At 41.5% G+C, this 19,252-nt stretch overlaps 1 protein-coding gene across 1 annotated transcript in view; it reads right to left on the bottom strand.

The window, feature by feature from the left end:
* dhfr (dihydrofolate reductase) overlaps positions 1 to 19,252 on the bottom strand; it is a 47,302-nt gene that overhangs the window by 3,513 nt on the left and 24,537 nt on the right. The window lies entirely within an intron of this gene.

The raw sequence follows: 19,252 nt of genomic DNA, 5'->3' as shown, positions 1-19,252 counted from the left end.
TTTAAACCTCTGAACAAAAATGACAAAAATACGTGTAACTGGATCAAAATGTGACTGCTTCTTTTCTGGGCAGTATTACTTCTGGTAGAACAACTATTCCTGATAACAGTTGTATACGCAAATGCATCTGTCTCCAACAGAATTAAAATAAGACTGCACAAAATAAATGAAAAATTTGCGCAGAATAAAATCTCATTTCTCTGCTTCTCCTTTTCAAGACAGCTTGGCAACTGTCTATCAATCTTTTCAAAAGACAACCATCCTGGAGTTCTGTTTGGAGTGACTTTATGCTTATAACTGGAGGCAAAGCATCTTTTTTTGTTTTTTGGATTCAGTTCAACAGATTTATCTAGCTCATTATACTGTAAGCTTTTGTGGAATTTTTTTTGAAAGGGGAAATACTGCCAAACTTGTCCCGAGCCAGTGAGACACTGCTATCTCCAACATTGTTCATCCTTGCACACTCAGAGACAGCTTGCCAATTTAGTTGAAAATACTTCAGTGTTTCTGTTTTGAAACTTGCATCTATCGCTTGAAATTGAATCTAGGCGGTTTTACAGATTAAAGAAGAGGGTGTTGACCAAGTTTCCACCTCTCAGGGCACAAAAGCAAACAATAATGCACAGTTTTACCAAACTGCTGACAAACCTTATTGATAGTTCTGAATATGGAGCCACTATGTTTAATTAAATGATACAAGCATTGAGTGACAAAAAATTCTCAGAATGTACAACAAGCCTGGAAGGAATGACAGCTGAGACTATAGGAACCAAGATTACATTAATATTTGTTCTTTATTCTTAATATCTAGAAATACAGTCAAATGCATTGGATAAATTAATGAATAAAATGCGAATGGGATTAAAAGCAAACATTCTGCTTCCAGCAGGCACAACGTATCACGTTCTAGAAAACATTCCTATTTCAACATGAACAAACACAGACTTTTTGACCATCTGTTTATCTGGTGTTTGTAGGAGCTTGCTGCACATAAATTGCTGCATTTGCTTATGTAACAGTAAATGTATTTTTAAATTATATCATTGTCTGATAAACCATTGGGATCAGAAAAAAACCCAACATCCTTTATAAATGCTAGCTTTCTTTTTACAAAAACTGAGGTCTTGGACAAAGTGATCAAATAAAAAATTCTTGGTAGAGGTCACCAAAATCATAGACATTGCGAATAACAAGAAACCGGCCGCGCACCAGAAACAAAGGAACAATAACAAAGTCTCGGCTAATGAGACTTTTGACAATCTTCTCAGAAATGTACAGCATGGAAGGAGGCAATTCAGCCCACTGAGACTGCTAGCTGATAAGCAGCCATCCAGCCTCATCTCACTTCCCAGTTTTAGGTCAGTGGTCTTGTAGGTTATGGCACTTTAAATACTTTTTTATAATGTCGCAAGCACATGTATTAGGTAGCATTGCTGAAAATCGACGAGTATTTATAATGTTCGGTCAGACATTCCCAGGTCTTGTGTTCTATGCTTCGTCTAAGAAACTGAGGTCTCACATATACCTTCACGGCCATCCATCTGTCCGGCCACTTTGCCAAGATTGTGGCTGTGCACTTCAAGGTCCCTCTATTCCTTTGGACTTCTTCATTCATTATGATTTCCTTTGCTTACCTAGTCTTTGGGAAGGTTGCAAGCTGCACTTAATGCTGATTCCATGCGTTCCTGGAAAATTGGTGGTGGATGGGTGGGGAAGCTACAGTTTGTACCGTTGCATTCCTTGTCATGAAGTTGCTTCATCAAGGTGGGTTGGTCTTGAGGATATAACAGTGATATGTACACAAGTTAGGATGCTGTGACAATTATGGTTCCATAAGGAAGAATACCTAATTGAAGAAGAACACTAATGCGCTGGGGAGACTGCAGTCAACAAAAAGATGGTACTTCATGAGTCAGGAAATTTAAAAAGAGGAGTTATTTGGGAAGAATAAGCTCAAAGTTCCCCAAAGTAGACCAAAAAGCATAGAGCAAGAGCTAGTACAGGAAGGGTAAACAGGAGCAGCTGTAGGCCATTCGGCCTTTCAAACCTGTTCTGCAGAGGATGGAGATGCAGGCAAGTATAACTTCAAAAGGCTAATAGGCACACAGGGCAGGAGTGTCCTCTGTCTGGGTGGGGTGGAGTGGGGGAGGTGACAGGAAGAGTAAGCAATGCAGCACAGACAAAAAAATCCCTGGCTCAACAGAGGAATGGGAGCCCTCTCTAACATGCCACCGATTAAAAGTTCTCAAGTGGTCAATTAATGCACATCTAAAAGGGCCCCAAGCTGCCACCAGTGCCCATTGCCTTCCTGGTATGAAAACCAGAGCAGCTTGACCACAAGATTGTGTATTGAGTGAACTTCCATAAGCTCCAGTCAGGGGCTAAATGGCAGCATGGATGGGAAGAAAACCATCCCACCTTGCCTCAAATCCCTCTCTCAGTATAAAACATATCGATAGACCTCCTCACTATTGCAGCCCTTATTGCTGTGCAGCCTGGGTCGCCTACAATGATCTCCCATTCCCAAGAGGCTGATCAGAAGGCCATGATATCAGTGCTGAGGCACCTGACACAGAAACCCACTAGACAGCTCTGCAATGGCTGTTCAGAGTTCGATCTAGCAGCTTTCCTGTTGCCGGTATTGAGGGTGTGTGTCTGTATGGTTTAGTCATCTCTGGGAATCACACTTCACACAAAGAGCACCAAATCTTGGCTGTGGAGTAAGTTACAATGGTGAAACTATTAAGGTGAGGCACAGTTTTGAGAATAATAGTGACGACTAAAACAAAAATCAATCACAGAAATGCGGACCCTAGATGTCATTTCTCTTTCTTAAAAACCTTTGATGCCAGACACCTTCAAAAAGCATGTCCACACAATTAACCTTTGGCAAGATGTGTATTATTCAGTTGATGAGATATGGTCCATTGCACAGTCAGCAATAGAAACTTAATCTTTTTTGATTCCAGTAGAAATTCTAGAATTATTCCATACAAAATATGAAAGGTGTCTTGTTTGTAAACTTATGCTGCATTTGTGGTTCAAAATCACAGAAGAAAATGTCTGTGATAAAAATGCAGAGTGTGGAGAATCTCAGTCAGCGAACCTGGGTCTGAGCTTTTCAGTCACTCTGATTGGTGATGCTGGTCCCAGTCACTCTCTGCCCCGACCTCTCGCAGTGTTCCTATGAAGGTCAAACACAATCATGGGATCCAACTTTGCTGCCTTCTGGACTCATTTGAAGTAATTTTATATTGTAACCCCTAATGCGGTTTTGGTTCTTTTCCTTCCCATTTCCTTTGCTCTAGGAGTGCGATGTCATTTGGGATCCTGATATCCAAGAGTCTTGCTTTTTTTCTTACTTAGCCCATTACAAGGTGGGGGGAGGGGAAATGAGGAAATTGGAGAAATCTGAGTTCACCAGTTTCCTCATTTCCCCTCTCCCCACCTTGTCTCAGTCAAATCCCTCGAACTCAGCACCGCCTTCCTAACCTGCAATCATCTTCCTGACCTCTCCGCCCCCACCCTACTCCGGCCTATCACCCTCACTTTGACCTCCCTCCACCTATCGCATTTCCAAAGCCCCTCCTCCCTACCTTTTATCTTAGCCTGCTGGACACACTTTCCTCATTCCTGAAGAAGGGCTTATGCCCGAAACGTCGATTCTGCTGTTCCTTGGATGCTGCCTGACCTGCTGCGCTTTTCCAGCAACACATTTTCAGCAGTATCAGAAATTTTACCAAGAGAAAAGCTTTTCTCCAAAAATAAAAGGTTCTGTCTGTGCATTGTAACAAGATGTTCAATTTATTCTCAATAAAGAAGGTAATTTCATTACATGGAGCAAAAAGAGGGAGTGATCTCCTACAACTAATCAAACTCCTTCAGCCTGCTGGTTAGTGTTGAACTTGAGTGTAAATGGAGTATTCCATCATGATTGTGACTTGTGCCTTGGTACTACAAAACTCAAACATTGCTGAAAGGAAGGTTTTCTTTTTGCACATTAGAGTAAGTAGGAATCAAGAAGCAGACTGGAGAAAAGGGACATTAATTTATGCAGCTTGTGATAAGGGTGCTGACTTGTTGGGTTTTGTTAGCATGAGGATGACAATAATTAGTCAACCTTAGTTCTCAGGCTAGGCAGGAACATCTTGGTCAGGGTCGCGCTGAGGAAGCATAATAAAGATCAGCAGTCTCTACAATCTTTTGTTTTCTGGCAAAAAAGGTACAATATATGGACAACTTGCATTTGGAGGACATCTGGCTGGCTATATGAATGGGGGGATTTGGAGGGATGTGGGCTGGGTGCTGGTAGGTGGGACTGGATTGGATTGGGATGTCTGGTCGGCATGGACGAGTTGGACCAAAGGGTCGGTTTCCATGCTGGACATCTCTATGACTCTTGCTTCAGTCACCCAAGTGTAAAAGCAAATGCATCAACCAGAGATATAGCACACTCTGGTGTGGTGCAGCTAACAATAGCTGTTAAAGTTATGCTGCCTTCAAAGGCTGCCTCTTCTCCTTTTCCTTGCAACTCCCACACTGTCTTTGAAATGGCATTGAAAGAACTGAAGTCTAGTAGTTACGTCCTTTGTGACTGCTTCTTTCTGACTCACATCTGAGATTATTCTTCTGCTTTTAATTCTCGGATAATGTCAAATCAATAGGGCTTGCTCTCAGACAGCTGAACTTTTCTGTAGTATTGTCCTTCTAGGAGAAAGTGAGGACTTTGTCTTTTGTCCTTCCAAAGGAATTAATAGCTTACCAGATTTAGTTCTGCGCAGCTTTAAACCCAACTAAAATCAATTCCTTTGGGTTTTCAAATCAATTTATAATTTGAAAAAAGTCATCCTGCGCTCCAAGTTGCATTTTCTTTTCCTCCTGGAGCATTCATTTATTTCCCTCTAGTATCTGACACTGGTGCTAGTTCCACTTAAAGGTACTCTCAAGGTTTCATTATCAATGTTAATAAAACCCAGTCCTTCACTAGGCTCTCGCCCCCTCCCCCCACATCCCCAGTGATCAAGGTTTGGATTTTTTTCTCTCTCTCGCTCTCTCCAGAGCTCTGCAAAACTAACAGCAAACAATGTTTTATTGGTTAGCTTTACTGATGGACACTTTTCAAACCGTCATTATGTTAATTATTCATTTAATCTATTGGTGAGGTAATGGTAGTACACTGGAAAATGATAACCTAATCAAGCAGAGTCAACATGATTCCATGAAAAGGAAATTGTCTTGGACTAATTTATTAGAGTTTTTCGAGCAAGTCTCAGAGTGGATAGAGGGGAGCCAGTAGATATTTTGTATTTGGTCTTCCAGAAGGCACTTCGCAGAAGTGTAAGTCATAAGATAAGTGCTGGACGTTATATAGAAGGCATGCACAGTATTAGCTCATGGGGAAAAAAAACAGGTGGGAAGAAGAGATTCTCTCTCTGATTGGGAACCTATAATCAGTGGATTCCACAGGGACCAGTGCTGCGATAACACTTGTTTATGATATATATTAATGACGTGGTGGAAGGAAACAAATGTACTATAGCCAAATTTGTAGACAATACAAAAAAAGTGGAAAGGGAGGTAATGAGGAGGATATAAATACTGCCCAGACAGATACTGACAGTGGGCAAAAATTTGACAAATGGAGTATAATGTGGGAAAATGTGGAGTTGTTAATTTTGAACAAAAGAACAGAATATTAATTAAATGGAGAAACATTGCAGAAAGCTGTAACACAAAGGGACTTAGGGATACTTGTTTCTGAAAGGCAGAAAGCTAGCACACAGATTACAGTAGGTAATTAGGAATACTAATGGAATGGTGGCTCTTATTTCAAGGAGGTTGGAATATAAAAGTAGGAAAGTTTTACTTCAATTGTCCAAGGTGCTGGTGAGACCACATTTGGAGTACCGAGAGTAGTTTTAGTCCCCTAATATAAGGAAAGATATCATTTCATTGGAGGTATTTTAGGAAAGGTTCACAAGGATGACCCCTGATATGAAGGGATTGTCCTACGAGCAAAGGTTAAACAGGATACGTCTCTACTCACTGGAGTTTAGAAGAATGAGAGGTGATTTCATTGAAAAACACAAGATTCTTAAGGGGCTTGATAGAGTGAATTCTGAGAGGATGTTTCCCCTCGTGGGAGAATCTAGGACCAGAGGGCATAGTCTCAGAAGAAAGGGGCACCAATTTAAGACTGAGATGAGAAGGAATTTCTTCTCTCAGAGAATGTCTTTGGAACTCCTTGTTACAGAGAGCTGAAGGACCAGAGTCGTTGTGTATATTTAAGGCTGAGACAGATTGATCTTTGATCTGTAGGGAAATCAGTGGTTCTGGGCAAAGGGCAGGAAAATGGATATGAAAAATCTCAGAACAGCCATGATCCTATTGAATGGCAGAGCAGGTACGAGGGGCCGAGTGGTCTACTCCTGTCCCCATTTCTAATGGTCTCAATGATCAAGTTATCGCTTTGCTATTTTTTTCATGAAGTTTATGTTTACTGTTCTTTAAAACCTTATTTTTTCCAGAATTTGCTCACTGGCCCTCCAAACAAGAGAAAGATCTTGAGTGGGTTTTCCCATGTAAAACAGCTTGGTTAACTTTGTTGCAGAACTAACCCTCACACATTGCCCGTCTTTGTTGTAGCTCTGCAAGTTCACTACCCTCAAAACCCCAACCAATTTATTTTTGCAAAAATTGATTACTCCCAATTGCAACACTCCCAGAGGCACTGGTTTCTAGGTCATCAGGACTCTACATGACAGCCCTTCACAAGCCCCTTGCATCTTTCATATAAAACCACATCGGTGTCATCATGAGAACAGCTTTTCTTGCTTGTTCATTAAAAATTGCCTAAATGACAAACAAAAATTCTCATAATGTGGTCTCCCTGCAATATAATAGGACTATTTACATTTCTTCTTTCAACTCAAGATTAAGATCAAATATTGTATGTGTTAAACAAGGCATAAAGCAATTAGAAGGTGGGTGAATGGTGGGCTGTTTATAGTATTAGCTGCAGCTGTTTGAATTACAAACTCTATTCTCCTAAGAGCGTGTTGGTGTCACGGAGCTTCCTCTGCTGGGAGTAGGAGCAGAGCTTCCTCTGCTGACACAGCAGGAACTCAGGCACAAAGGCCCCAGAGGAGTTTCTATCTGCCAACCTGCAAAGCCTTTGACCCATGACCCTGAATTTCTGATTAAGTGCTCTAATGGACAGCACTTACTGTGAGAATACTAATTTGCAAAACTCACTCATTTCATTCACAAACCATTGATTTAGCATGAAAAAACTGCATTTATTTAGTTGTCTTATACTCATCAGAATAATACCTGAAGTCATCACTAACTGCATTTTAAAAGGATGAAGGATTTTTAAAACTGGTGAATCCGATATTAAGGAGTGACCACTTTCCAATCAATTAGATACTATCATACTAAATGTGGTAGGAGCAAACACATTTGTTTTCCCTGTGGGCTTCAGGACGAGGCGGTATTCTGCCTGAATGAGCGGAGGATGTGGCTAGACGTTGAGCTCACCTTCCATTTAAGGACGGTAGCAGTTTTCAATGAGGGTTGAAGGATCATGAGGACGTTCTTCAGCCTGTGAGCAGCTTCAAACTGTCATTGTAGGTAACTGAGGGAAAGGGTGCCCTGAGGTGGACCTCTCCAGCTTTTTTAAATGAAGGCAATAGTCACTGCAACTGGGCCATAGTTGTACGTAGGGAGGTTCACAGAGGCACAGAAGGATATGAGCACAGAACCCTCAACAGGGCACCTGAAACTGGACAGGAGGGTAAGGTATTAAGCCTGCTGGGAGAACACAGCACCCCAAACCTCCCTGAACCCTGGTCTGCTGCTGGGTGACCCAGCCAAGGGCTGCAAGTTTCCCTACATCCTCAGGAAACTGGAATCACAAAGCCATTACAATGCAGGTGGCGGCCATTAGGCCCATCATGCCTGCACCAGTGCAATTACCTAGTGCCATACATCAGCTTTTTCCCCAAATCCAATGCCAAATTAAATGGCTCAAATGAACCTGCTTCCACCAAGTTGCCAGGCAGCAAGTTCTACCCTGTAATCACTCACTGTGTGGACACGTTGTTTCTTATGTTACCCCTCGTTTGCATATTATTCTAAAAATTCCAGTCAGCATCTGATGATGGGCCTTATCACAGGCTCCCAACTGGCTGGATTAGCCCCCACTGCTATCTTGTCCTCTGAAAAGAGACCTTAAGAAGCCAAATGAAGGTGGCGAACTGGCCCAGTGAGACATTCCAGATCCAGCCCGTCGGGGGTTTGAAAGAAACTCCCTCTGTGAAATCGGTGGGTGGGAAAGAGATCAGGTTCTAAAAATAATTGACTGTCACTTTGGAGCATTTCAGTGGCAATTTCAGCTAACAGCTTTCCTTTGATGTTTAATAAGGTTTAAAAGTAAAACCAACTGTGAGCGGAAACACAGCTTCAGACTGACACAAATAAAAGTAGCAGTGGTATGTTCTTTCAACTATATCCCACAAAGTCTATTTTTGAAATGAAAGATGTAGCAATTGCCTGCAAAGTGCTCCCATTTAATTCCCTTGCCCTTCAATTTTTAATGTGTACAGGATTTATAAAGAGCATCAGTCATTCTTGAACTGGCAAGTGACTATGGAAATCAAGTGAAGTTTCTGCTGTTAAAAAAAATCACTTAGTATTTTTTGAGACATTAGGAGGTCAAAGTACTGTCCAAAATGCAAATTAAAAACATAACACCACAAGATATAGGAGCAGTGGAAGACCACAGAACTTGTCAACTCTGCTTCACTATCCAAAATAATCATAGCTGGTTGTGCGTTTCAACTTCACTTTCCCATCTGCTCCCCGTGATTCTGGAGGTGATTCTGTCCATCTCAGTTAGAGGCTATGGTTAAGATAGCATGAGGCACTTGCCTTTATCATGGAATATAGGGAGTGAAATTATTTTGAAACTACACAGGACTTTGGTTAGGCCACAGCTGAAGCACTGAGTGCAGTTCTGATCAGATCAATGTGATTGCACTGGAGGGGGTGCAGAGGAGATTCACTAAGATGGAGCAGTTTAGCTAAGAAGAGAGGCTGGATAAATGCATCCTTCTATAAATATGGACACCCAATTTACAGAGTGTTCCAAGTGTCGTAGAGTCATGCAGCATGGATCTTTTGGAGCTCCTCATCCATGCTGACCAGATTTCCCAAACTAAACGAATTCCATTTGCCAGTGTTTGACACATATCCCTCTAAGCCAACCATATTCATGTACTTGTCCAAATGTCTTTTAAAATGTTATCACTGTACCTGCATCCACCACTTCCTCTAGCAGTTCATTCACCATATGAACCAGCCTCTGAGTGGAAAAGTTGCCCCTTAGATCTCTTAAATCTTTCTCCTCTCACCTTAAACTCACACCGTCTAGTTTTGGACTCTCCTACTCTGAGGAAAAGACCGTGGCTATTCACCTTATCCATGTGCTTCACAATTTTATAAACCTCTATAAGGTCACCCATCAACCTCTAATGCTGCAATGAAAAAACTCCCAGCCTACCTGGCTTCTTCTTATAACTGAAAACTTCTAATCTCGGTAACACTTTTGTAATACTTTTCCGCACCCATTCCAAATCAACAATATTCTCTCTCTCATTCAATTAATACAAAACCAAAGTCTTGTAACAAGAAAGTTACACAGCTAGTTAAATATGAAGAAGCAATTTCTGACATTACAAGGACTACAGGGGGGAGTGAACCCACACTGGAGCCTGTCTATACAACTGAGGATTAGTGAACAATTAATAAGATGCACTCCCACAATTCACCATGCTCACTTTAGCAGCATTATCACCCCACAGCCAATAACATTTCTTTTCCTGGAAAACATTCTGGGAATGAGGGTCTGCTTTCCCTTCTGGGTCATGTTCTGAATAGTAATGGTCAAATACAGTGGGCAGTTCCTGGCTGGCTGCTTTTCAGCTGGGCTTTAAGTATGGTTCCAATGATGTGATAGTGGCGACTCTGGCCAACTACCTTCCTATCAGTCGACTCTCGATCATCAGTAAAGTGATGGAAAATGCAGTCAACAGCGCTATCAAGCAGCACCTGCTCAACGACAAACAGTTTGGGTTCCGCAAGGGCCATTCAGCCTCTGACTCAATTACAGCCTTGGTTCACAAATGCACAAAACAGCGGACTTCCAGAGGGGAGGTGAGAGTGACAGTCCTTGACATCAGGCCTGCATTGGACCAACAGTGGCATCAAGAAACCCTAGCAAAACTGAAATCAATGGGTATTGGGGGCAAACTCCCTGCTGACTGGAGTCATACCTGTCAATTAGGAAGATGACCATGATTATCAGAGGTCAGTCACCTCAGCTCCAGGACATTTCTGCAGGAGTTCCTCAGGGTAGTGTCCTGGTCCTAACCACCTTCATCAATCCCTCCATCAAAAGGTCAGAAGTGGAGATGCTCACTGATTATTGCACAATATTCAGCACCATTTGCAACTCCTTAGATACTGAAGCAGTCCATGTTGAAATACAGCAAGGTCTGGACAATATCCAGACTTGGACTGACAAGTGACAAGTAAATCGATGCCACAACTAATGCCATCAGGGAGAAGGTACAGAAGCCTGAACACACATACACACCAGCCCTTCTGAAACAGTTTCTACCCAACTGTTGTTAGAATATTGAATGGACTCTCAAATTCTTAACATTCACCTGTAGCTGTGTTGTTGTTGCTGTGTTTTTGTTGCTGTTTACCTATTTTTATTTATCTGTGCTACTTAACCCTGTGGTCTGCCTGTATAGCTTGCAAGACAAAGCTTTTCATTGTGCCTCGGTACATGCAACAATAAATTCAATTCATTACCATCACTGAATCCCCCACTATCAACATTCTGGTGGGGGGTTACCATTCACCAGAAACTGAACTGGACTTGCTCCATTAACAGTGGCTACAAGAGGTTAGAGGCTCGGAAGACTGCCGAGAATCACTCATCTCCTGATTCTCCAAAGCCTATTCACCATCTGCAAGGCACAAGTCAGGAGTGTGAAGGAATACTCCTCACTTGCCTGGATGAGTGCATCTTCAACAGCACTCAACAAGCTTTACATTGCTCAGCCTGCTTGATTGGCACCAAGGATCCTTAGAAATTCACCAAACCCTACGATTTCCATTTAGAAGAAAAAAGGCAGCCTCCAAGTTCTCCTCTAAGCCACTCACTATCCTGACTTGGAAATATTCCCATTCCCTCACTATTGCAGAGTCAAATCCTGGAATTGTCTCCTCAAGGGTATGGTGGATCAACATACAGCAGGTGCACTGTGGTGGTTCAAGACGGCAGCTAATCACCACCTTCACAAGAACAACTACAGCAGGCAATAAATGCTAGTCTGCCAGTGATGCCCAAGTCCCAAAAATGAAAAAAAAAAGGAAACAAAAAAAAACAGAGCTAAAAATGATCAGAGAGTATGCCAGGCAATAGCTTACAGACTGTGATTGAATACAATTCTGCTGCTGATGACCCAGGATGCCTCATGGATGCTACATCTATTCAAAATCTACCCAATCTAGCACAGTGATAGTGCCACCCAACATGATGGAGGATATCCTCAATGTGAATAGAGGACTTTGACTCCACAACGACCATGTGGTGGTCAGATCTAACAATATGGTCATGGACAGATGCATTTGCAGCAGGTAGACTGGTAAGGATGAGATAAAGTAGGATATTACGTTGTGTAGATTTCCTCGTCACTTGCCATAGACCCAATTTAGATGCCAGATTTTATAGGATGGTGCCAGCTCAGTCTGTAGTGGCAGTACTGAGGTACTCTGGATTCAGTAGTGATGTGACCATGTCACTCAATAGACACCGAAGCCCCTCATTTCAAGTATGCTCTGTACTGTTGCCACGTTCTGTCCTTTTCCCAAGGGTTGTTTAACATGGAAGAGTTCTGATTCAGCAGATTGGTTGGAGGGCAGTAAATGGCAAGAGTAGGTTTTCTTGCCCATGTTTGACCTGACACCATAATGACTAGCATGTCTTTGACCAGATAAGAACTTGCAGTATACAATGAGGTGCTGGAGGCAAAGGGTTAACGAGGTGAAAACCATCCATTGTGTAATGCCAGATGGCTTAGTCTTTACTGTTGATGCTCGCTGATTGTAATGGTCACCCAATCAATATAGATGTTGCTTTATTTGGATGCTGCTCCCTGTTAGTGACTATATAATTACTTAAGAATCTGCTGTTCGAGAGAAGACCAAGAACTCATGTCTGTGCACATGGGTGTTCATTCTCTCTCCCTCCAGGGCTCCAAAGCTGAAGGAGGTAAAGCCATATTGTGTCTCTGAGTGTTTGCTTCGACTGATAAGGGCATAGGGAAACAGGACGACAACAGGAGAGGTTGAGTGAGTTGGGCCTGTAATCAAGGGCGATTAGAAGAACAACCACACAAGATTTATAGGGGCTTGACCGGGTAGAGATGGTTTCCCCTTGTGGGAGGTTGTAGAACCAGACGGCATAATCTCAGAAAATGGGGTCGTATATTTAAGGCAGAGATGAGGAGGAATGTCTTCCCTCAGTGGGTAATGAAGCTGTGGAACTGTTTACCAGAAGACTGTTGAGGCTGGGTAACCGAGTCTATTCAAAGTTGAAACGGACAGACTTTTAATCAATAAGGGAATAAAGGATTATGGGGATACAACAACAAAGTCAAGTTCAATTAGGAGATAAGCCAAGATGTAATTGAATAGCAGAGCAGACTTGAAGGGCGAATAGATTACTTCTGCTCTTACACATAGTGGTCTTAAATTTGATACAACTGAGTGGCTTGCTGAGCCATTTCAGAGGCAGTTAAGAGCCAACCACATTAGTTTACCTGCAGTTCTGAAGTGGTCAACTGTGGCATGGATTTCCAGTACAAATGGTCTGATCATACAAAAAAATTCAACAGATTCCTCCATTTGCTGCTTTCTTTATAGTTTTGGATCACAGATTGCTTGCAACCAAACTATAGAGTGACTGACACTGGATGTATGTCATGTATGGTGCTAGCAAAGGAATGGACAATGATTCAATGATAAATTCCAAAGGTCACAGTCTGTTGTATTTACTCATGAACCGTGCCGTGTGGGCGGCACGGTGGCACAGTGGTTAGCACTGCCTCACAGCGCCAGAGACCCGGGTTCAATTCCCGACTCAGGCGACTGACTGTGTGGAGTTTGCACGTTCTCCCCGTGTCTGCGTGGGTTTCCTCCGGGTGCTCCGGTTTCCTCCCACAGTCCAAAGATGTGCAGGGTCAGGTGAATTGGCCACGCTAAATTGCCCGTAGTGTTAGGTTAAAGGGGTAAATGTAGGGGTATGGGTGGGTTGCGCTTCGGCGGGTCGGTGTGGACTTGTTGGGCCGAAGGGCCTGTTTCCACACTGTAAGTAATCTAATCAAGAATTAAAGTTAGTGATTTAGCGTATTATAGTTCATGAGCCAAAGACTAGAAAAATTAGAGAAATGAGGTCATTAGCTTTCCTTACATTGATACTGATAAAAATGTAATTAGATACATGAATATACACTCACAAATAAGATGCATGCACTTAAAAATATGAAGAGGATTGATTTTTAATATAGCTACCTTACTAACTTAGTTGATGGTAATTTCATTAAGGCTGTACACAACAATCAAAGCTGCATTTGAGTTTATTCTTTTTCAAGAGTCCCTTTGAATCAAAGGGGAAAAAAGAAGCCTACTGAGATGCAGCAAGATTTCATGTAAATACAAGATAAAAGCAAACTTCAAGTGTAATCATGTTTATTCCATAACCTTATCACAGGTCTAATTGAAATAGAAATCATTTCTTAAATATGCCAAAGGAATGGGGTACTGCAGACATAATTTCCCTCTTCCCAGAAAGACAGAAGGGGATAAGCCCAGTGACCAGCAGTGCTGAAGAAACTTTTTAAAATAACTGGGACAAGAATGAATAATAATTGAAAGTCAACATGGATTTGTTACAGACAATTGGTGTTCAACTAACTTCTAAGATTTCTGGGGGATGAAACAGAGCAATGAAGGAAATATGGTTGATATTTTGTATAAGAATTTTCAAAAACAGTATAATAAAGTGGCACAGACATGTTAACAAAATTAAAGCTCCTGGAATTAAAGGGAGAGAGACACAGTTTGAATGCTAAATCACCCAGGGGGTAGAACACGGTAATACCTCCAGGATTTTTTTCATCAATGTTAGGACCTGAGCCTGAGTGGATAGGAAATACAGTTCAAAATCTCCAGATGACAAAACTCAGACGTGGATAGTAAAGACCGTCCAATGCATTACCTGAAAAAAAGGTGTTGGAAGCCAAATCAATACCTTGTTTCTCCCCCCATCAAAAGAGAACTGGTAAGCCTTTGATGGGAAATAATTTACAGGGCTCAATACGTGTTGCATCATTCCAAAATTTCAAAGATGACTCACTAGTGCACGACAGGATTTCAAGGACACTGATAACAGGTTGGAAATATAAGACCATAAGACATAGGAATGGAAGTAAGCCCTTAATTCCTTGTGACATCAAAAATTTATCAATCTCTGCCTTGAAGATATTTAGCATCCCGGCCTCCACTGCACTCTGTGGCAATGAATTCCACAGGCCCACCATTCTCTGGCTGAAGAAATGTCTCCGCATTTCTGTTCTGAATTTACCCCCTCTAATTCTAAGGCTGTGTCCACGGGTCCTAGTCTCTTCGTCTAACGGAAACAATTTCCTAGCGTCCACCCTCTCCAAGCCATGTATTATCTTGTAAGTTTCTATTAGATCTCCCCTTAATCTTCTAAACTCCAATGAATACAATCCCAGGATCCTCAGCCGTTCCTCGTATGTTAGACCTGCCATTCCAGGGATCATCCGTGTGAATCTCCGCTAGACACGTTACAGTGCCAGTATGTCCCTCCTGAGGTGTGTGGACCAAAGCTGGACACAGTACTCCAAATGGGGCCTAACCAGAACTTTATAAAGTCTCAGTAGCACATCGCAGCTTTTATATTCCAACCCTCTTGAGATAAATGACAACATTGCATTCGCTTTCTTAATCATGGACTCAACCTGCATGTTTATCTTTAGAGAATCCTCGACTTGCGCTCCCAGATCCCTTTGTACTTTGGCTTTACGAATTTTCTCACCGTTTCAAAAGTAGTCCATGCTTGTGTTCTTTTTTCCAAAGTGTAAGACCTCGCATTTGCTCACATTGAATTCCATCAGCCATTTCCTGGACCACTCTCCCAAACTGTCTATGTCCTTCTGCAGCCTCCCCACTTCCTCAGTACTACCTGCCTGTCCGCCTAACTTTGTATCATCGGCAAACTTCGCTAGAATGCCCCCAGTCCCTTCATCCAGATCATTAATATATAACGTGAACAGCTGCGGCCCCAACACTGAACCCTCCCGGAACACCGCTTATCACCGGCTGCCATTCCAAAAAAGAACCTTTTATCCCAACTCTCTGCCTTCTGTCAGACAGTCAATCCTCAATCCATACCAGCAGCTCACCTCGAACACCATGAGCCCTCACCTTGCTCAGCAGACTCCCGTGTGGCACCTTATCAAAGGCCTTTTGGAAGTCTAGATAGACCACATCCACGGCGTTTCCCTGGTCTAACCTACTTGTCACCTCTTCAAAGAATTCCAACAGGTTTGTCAGGCACGACCTCCCCTTACTAAATCCATGTTGACTTGTTCTAATCCGACCCTGCTCTTCCAAGAATTTAGAAACCTCATCCTTAATGATGGATTCTAGAATTTTACCAACAACAGAGGTTAAGCTAATTGGCCTATAATTTTCCATCTTTTGTCTTGATCCTTTCTTGAACAAGGGGGTTACAACTGCAATCTTCCAATCATCCGGGACTTTCCCTGACTCCAGTGACTTTTGAAAGATCTCAACCAACGCCTCCGCTATTTCCTCAGCCACCTCCCTCAGAACTCTAGGATGTAGCCCATCGGGGCCAGGAGATTTATCAATGTCATACATGTCTCAGTTTTATTTATGGTAAGCGGACCTTTGCAAAGGTTTATACATACCGTTCCTAATTAGTGCTTATCTAAACCTATACGTATACACTTAAAAGAAGAATCAACAGAAACAGTCTTAGATTAAGTAGTAGTGAGAAAGCAGTTTGAGGGCAATAAAAAGCCCAGGAACTAATGCATGATGTACATCAGAAACCTGCCAGAATACATGATACTTCCACCCACCTGTAATTTTAAAACTCACTCTCCACAGATATTGCCAGACCTGCTTTTCAGAATATTTCCAGAATTTTCTGGGTATTTTCTTCCCAGACTTTCAGCATTTGCTGTGTTTTACTTCAGCATTGATGCTTTTTGGGTTGTTGTTGTTCAGTTGTAATCCAAATAATTTTCACAAAGACTTTAAAATTGAAATATTCAAAAGAATTGTGCAACTGTTATCTCATCATGGCCAGGGTACGAATTGCTGCAAGGATCTTTTCAGCCATAATAAAATCAGGTGTAAAAGATTACACAACATACAGCAAATTAAACAGGGGCATACTGACACTACAATAATAGACGATATCAAAGTGACTTACCATAGTTGCTGACAAGATCAGAGAGTAAATTATAAAAATGCTAAATCCTTTTATCTCAGTTTAAAAAGACTATTGGTCTATTGAGACACTGTTTTCGACTGAAGCCTGGGAGTTTTAAATTGCCGATTAAATCTAGGCTTGAAAATAAGAGACATTTTGAAATCTCAATTTAAAAGCATCACCTTTGTATTGAGCTAGTGCAATTTAAAAAAGAAATTGGATATTGGATCAGAATCTGTTACATGCAACATGATTTACACACCCTGGCTGACAATAGAAGAATGGATTGGGAAAAAAAGATATTCAATTCACCAAATACTAACAAACAGAAAACAAACAAACAAACTAATAGGGAGAGGTTGAATAGGCTGCGGCTGTTTTCCCTGGAGCATTGGAGGCGGAGGGGTGACCTTATGGAGGTTTATAAAATCATGTGGGGCATGGCTAGGATAAACAGACAAAGTTTCTTCCCTGGGGTGGGGGAGTCCAGAACTAGAGGGCATAGGTTTAGGGTGAGAGGGGAAAAGATATAAAAAGAGACCTAAGAGGCAAATTTTTCACACCGAGGGTAGTAGGTGTATGGAACAAGCTGCCAGAGCATATGGTGGAGACTAGTACAGTTGTAACATTTAAAAAGGCATCTGGATGGGCATATGAATAGGAAGGACTTGAAGGGATATGGGCTGGGTGCTGGCAGTTGGGACTAGATTGGGTTGGGATATCTGGTTGGCACGGACAAGTTGGACCGATGGGTCTGTTTCCATGCTGTACATCTCTATGACTCTATAAACTCAAGTCTATAGTACAGAGACTACTATGATGCTCCCAAGTATCTAATAATCTTTTACTATGTTATTAATCATTTACTACCTACTCTTAATGAGATATTTGAGATTTTAAAACAACCAATTATCATTAACCATTCTTCTCAGCATTAGCAGCACTGGTGTCTTCCAAATGTTGGGCTGGCAAGAAACCCAGCAACCAAATGGCACATACAGCAGTTTCATTTCCAGATTGCTCCAACAAACCTCAATTCAGGATGGGTGGTGGTAGAGTTAGAATTCACTTCAAATGTTCCTTGTGTATAAAGGAAAGGTACTCCTGCATGTGATACAGTGGCCAGCTGGAAGTTCATTTATGCAGAGGTTAACATTGAGTGAGTACAGCAAGTCCCCACTTCATGTTTTGTTTCAAGAAGTAAATAGCAATGGGGGCAGCACAGTCAGAAGAACACACAAGTTCTCTGCAGCAAAAACAAAGTCCCAAAAGCTACAGGCCTACCTGTGCAGGTCACTCAAAACCCACATTAGGCGAGTCATTTTTTTTTTAAAACCATTTTAAGCAGTTACATTTATTCATTGTTATATTTAAAATTTTACTTTATAAGAGGTTATTTTGTTTATGAATGTAAGTATTTAGAAATATCCAGCATTTCAACACAAGTTTTTGTGCTCAAGCATATAAATCATATAGCTTAAAAATATTTAGTGATTTATCTTTTGAAGCTGTTTCTGCTCTGAATGCACAATACTGCAATTTAAATCAAATAAATCAATTCTTGTTTTTCTGCGATTTTCAGGAATGCAACCAAACCTTGAATGTTGTAAGCTACATGGAGTTCTCCTTTAAAGTTGAGAAATACAAGTGACATTTTCTTTGGGGCACCTGGTTAGGTCACAGCTGGACAATACTGTGCACAATTTCAGTCACAACATCCTTGGGATGGTCACGTAGGCCTTAGGGTAGTGCAGTGTATGATCAGCTGAATGATATTCAAACTGCAAGGGCTACGTTACCAAGACAGATTACACAAATTGGGGTTTTATTCCCTAGAATTCAGACAATCAAGGAACAAGTATGTAGGATTGAGTTTATTTTTCAATAATTAGTTGTAGTCTAGTTACGTATAATGATTAAGCAAGGTATTAACATCATCAAGGTATTATTGTATGTGGTTTATTAAGTCGACTCAGATAACAGAAACTCAAATGGTTGAAGAGATTAACTTTTATGGCTTGCTTTACTACAGGGCAAATGGTTGTATGCTTTTGGAAGAGTATGGAACAAGCTGCTAGAGGAAACGGAGGAGGTGGATACAATTACAAAAACATTTAAAATGCATCTCGATTGGTATATGAATAGGAAGTGTTTGGAGGGATACAGGCCAAATGCTGGCAAATGGGGCTAGGTCAGATTGGGATGTCTGGTCAGCATGGACGAGTTGGACCAAAGGGTCTGTTTCTGAGCTGTATGACTAAATGTGAAACCACTTTGAAGATGTGAACCAGCTTTACGCTTCAAGGGACAGCTCTGTCCAAAACCGGCTTATCTTAGCCTTTAAAGCCATTCTAAGTTACAAACAGTTACTTTCTTTTAAAAGTATATAATAGGCAATTTTAATCAAAATTTTTTTGTTGGAACAACTTGTACTCATTATTTTTAGTCAACTTGTTTCAGGTACCAGCAGTCACTGTGAAGCCATTAACAAATGGTTACATTATCTTAACAGAAGACGAGAAAAGCAATAATGGAAAGGATACGCCCACACATGGCTGACTCACTAAAATGTCAGCCAAGAGATGAAAGGAAATTACATCAGTAAGATGACTATTACCCTTAAGAAAT

Source organism: Chiloscyllium plagiosum, unplaced genomic scaffold (genome assembly GCF_037043375.1).
Source record: "Chiloscyllium plagiosum isolate Xiang-an unplaced genomic scaffold, Cpla_swu_hap1 HiC_scaffold_2, whole genome shotgun sequence".
Lineage (NCBI taxonomy): Eukaryota > Metazoa > Chordata > Chondrichthyes > Orectolobiformes > Hemiscylliidae > Chiloscyllium > Chiloscyllium plagiosum.
This window is presented reverse-complemented; position numbering and strand designations above follow the sequence as displayed.